General features: G+C 41.9%; 1 long non-coding RNA gene across 1 annotated transcript; it reads left to right on the top strand.

Moving 5' to 3' along the window:
- Nucleotides 1–315: 315 nt before the first annotated feature.
- On the top strand, nt 316–3,352 carry LOC121838784. The gene is made up of 2 exons (XR_006079439.1): nt 316–1,084; nt 2,932–3,352. It is a non-coding gene; the product is annotated as an uncharacterized LOC121838784 (long non-coding RNA).
- The last annotated feature ends 296 nt before the right edge of the window (nt 3,353–3,648 follow it).

The raw sequence follows: 3,648 nt of genomic DNA, 5'->3' as shown, positions 1-3,648 counted from the left end.
GGTAATTACACTGCTGACTGCTAGACTAACTTACCAAAACGTTTTGATGACATGGGGTAATTACACTGCTGACTGCTAGACTAACTTACCAAAACGTTTTGATGACATGGGGTAATTACACTGCTGACTGCTAGACTAACTTACCAAAACGTTTTGATGACATGGGGTAATTACACTGCTGACTGCTAGACTAACTTACCAAAACGTTTTGATGACATGGGGTAATTGCACTGCTGACTGCTAGACTAACTTACCAAAACGTTTTGATGACATGGGGTAATTGCACTGCTGACTGTTTTGATGACATAGACTAACTTACCAAAACGTTTTGATGACATGGGATAATTACACTGCTGACTGCTAGACTAACTTACCAAAACGTTTTGATGACATGGGATAATTACACTGCTGACTGCTAGACTAACTTACCAAAACGTTTTGATGACATGGGGTAATTGCACTGCTGACTGCTAGACTAACTTACCAAAACGTTTTGATGACATGGGGTAATTGCACTGCTGACTGCTAGACTAACTTACCAAAACGTTTTGATGACATGGGGTAATTACACTGCTGACTGCTAGACTAACTTACCAAAACGTTTTGATGACATGGGGTAATTGCACTGCTGACTGCTAGACTAACTTACCAAAACGTTTTGATGACATGGGGTAATTGCACTGCTGACTGCTAGACTAACTTACCAAAACGTTTTGATGACATGGGGTAATTACACTGCTGACTGCTAGACTAACTTACCAAAACGTTTTGATGACATGGGGTAATTACACTGCTGACTGCTAGACTAACTTACCAAAACGTTTTGATGACATGGGGTAATTGCACTGCTGACTGCTAGACTAACTTACCAAAACGTTTTGATGACATGGGGTAATTGAGTTACTATCAGTGAGTGACATAAGAAGAGAAAAAGCGCTGATCCACAACCAAATTTCGAAATGAGAGCCCAACTGAGTTCCCCAAAAACATTGATCCAAGGGCCGTCAAAAGGGTTCCGCATTCCTTTGGCCCGCAAGCTGCCAGTTGCCCATCCCCGATATACTTATATTCACACATAAAATGGGTAGGTAACTTGAAAAACTTCAACTTGAAAAAGGCAGTCCAGAAACTGCATGTCTAGTATGTTTGCTCACCATGTATGTCTAGTACGTGTGCTCTGTGAGTGTGTATCTTGGCATATTTGGTCAGTCTGTTCTGTGTGTGTGTGTGTGTGTGTGTGTGTGTGTGTGTGTGTGTGTGTGTGTGTGTGTGTGTGTGTGTGTGTGTGTGTGTGTGTGTGTGTGTGTGTGTGTGTGTGTGTGTGTGTGTGTGTGTGTGTGTGTGTGCGTGTACAGTGCCTTCACAAGTATTCATACCCCTTGACTTATTCCACATTTTGTTGTGCTACATCCTGAATTCAAAATGGCATACTTTTTTGTCTCTCTCACCCATCTACACACAATATCCCATAATGACAAAGTGAAAACATGTTTTTAGAAATGTTTATTGAAATGGATTGAAACTGAAATACAGAACTACTGTATCTCATTTACAATAGTACTGTAGTCACACCCCTGAGTCAACACATGTTAGAATCTCCTTTGGCAGTGATTACAGCAGTGAGTCTTTCTGGGTAAGTCTCTAAGCGCTTTGCCCACCTGGATTGTACAATATTTGCACATGATTATTTTTACAATTCTTCAAGCTCTGTAAAGTTGGTTGTTGATCATTACTAGACAGCCATTTTAAAGTCTTGCCATAGATTTTCAAGCCAATTTAAGTCAAAACTGTAACTCGGCCACTCAGGAACATTAAACGTTGTCTTGGTAAGCAACTCAAGTGTATATTTGGCCTTGTATTTTAGGTTATTATCCTGCCGAAAGGTGAATTTGTCTCCCAGTGTCTGTTAGAAAGCAGACTGAAGCAGGTTTTCCTCTAGGATTTTGCCTGTGCTAAGATCTATTCAGTTTATTTTTATCCTTAAAAATGTCCTATCTGCCAATGACGAGTATAACCATAACATGATGCATCCTCAACCATGCTTGTACTCAGTGATGTGTTCCCCCAAACATAGTGCTTTGTATTCAGGACATAGAGTACATTTCTTTTCCACATTTTTAGCAGTTTTACTTTAGTGCCTTATTGCAAACAGGACACATATTTTGGAATATTCTGTATTATGTTCCTTCTTTTCATTTAGCTTGGTATTGTGGAGTCCCTACAATGTTGTTGATCCATCTTCAGTTTTCTCCTATCACAGCCATTAAACTGTGACACAGCCCGGGATCGAACCCGGATCTGTAGTGATGCCTCAAGCACTGCAGCTCTTTAGACTGCTGCGTCCACTCTGGAAGCCTTTTTTTATCTACCAATAGTTGCCCTTCTTGAAAAATCTCGCTGGTCTTTGTGGTTGAATCTGTGTTTGCTCGACTGAGGGACCTTACAGATAATTGTATGTGTGGGGTACATAGATGAGGTTGCCATTGAACAATCATGTTAAACACTATTATTGCACACACAGTCGATGCAAACATAATTCCACTTTGACATTATAGGTTATTGTGTGTAGGCATGGTGACACAAAATCTACATTTAATCCATTTTAAATTCAGGCTGTAACAACAACAAAAATTGGAAAAGGTCAAGGGGTGTGAATACTTTCTGAAAGCACTGAATGTGCACACACGTACACTGAGAGCATGTTTGCATGCAAAATTGAGAGACTGTGCTAAAGCACTGACTGAGCACGTCTGTGTGAATGCATCATTGTCTCGAGCCTGAGAGTGAACGTGTATTCTATTCTATTTCGATGTGAAAGCTAAACTGCAAGGGTCTCCTGAGCCATGTGTACGTGCTAGTAGTTGTGTGAGACTTGTCTGTGAAAAATCCCCGAGCTGGGCCAGTGGTGTATTTATTTGGCACCTCTCTCAGTCCGACCAGGTGATGTGCCCTTGTACGGAAGGTCACTCGATGCTGTCAGTTCCCTTTTCCTCTCCGGATATTCCCAGCATTCTATGGGCCAGCGGAACGCAGCGCAGAGAGCAGCCGGGAACTCTGGGAACCAGGAGCAGGAAGCTAGCACCGCTCCAGTTGTTCCTTGGTTGGGCCAATCGGAGCAAAGCAGAGCCGGGGAGGAGAGGTGGCGGAGAGGGCTTGATGCTGGGGCTAGGTGGGAGTACTCGAGGGCTGCAATTGTTACTGGAGCCACATCTCCCTCTGCTGATTATTGATTCACACACCTCAGACCTAACCCACAATGACCCACATGTATTTTTTTTGTAGTTTCTTTATAGTTTGTAAACAATGAATTCCTCTACTGGGACAATAAAATATTTAATTGACTTTTAAATGAGATGTTAGTTGTTGGCTATCAATGAATCATCTGCAATAGCCTTATGACCAATACCACTGGTGATTTTAGCATGTAGATCTTGGTGGGGCAAACAAAAACAAAAACATGTGATGCGTGCCAGGAAAGCACAACACAGCACTAAACAATACATTCATTGCCCACAAACTGTAAGGGCCTACATAAAGCTGTCCCAACAGCAGTCCCAAAACCTTACCAATGCTACACCTGGCTATCAGCGAAACAGCTCATTCAGCCTCATTTATTGCCTTTTAAAAAAACAGCTTATATGGCTGCCT

Source organism: Oncorhynchus tshawytscha, linkage group LG20 (genome assembly GCF_018296145.1).
Source record: "Oncorhynchus tshawytscha isolate Ot180627B linkage group LG20, Otsh_v2.0, whole genome shotgun sequence".
In the NCBI taxonomy this organism is placed as follows: Eukaryota; Metazoa; Chordata; class Actinopteri; order Salmoniformes; family Salmonidae; genus Oncorhynchus; species Oncorhynchus tshawytscha.
Note: the sequence above shows the minus strand (reverse complement) of the source record. Positions and strands in the feature narration are given on the sequence as shown.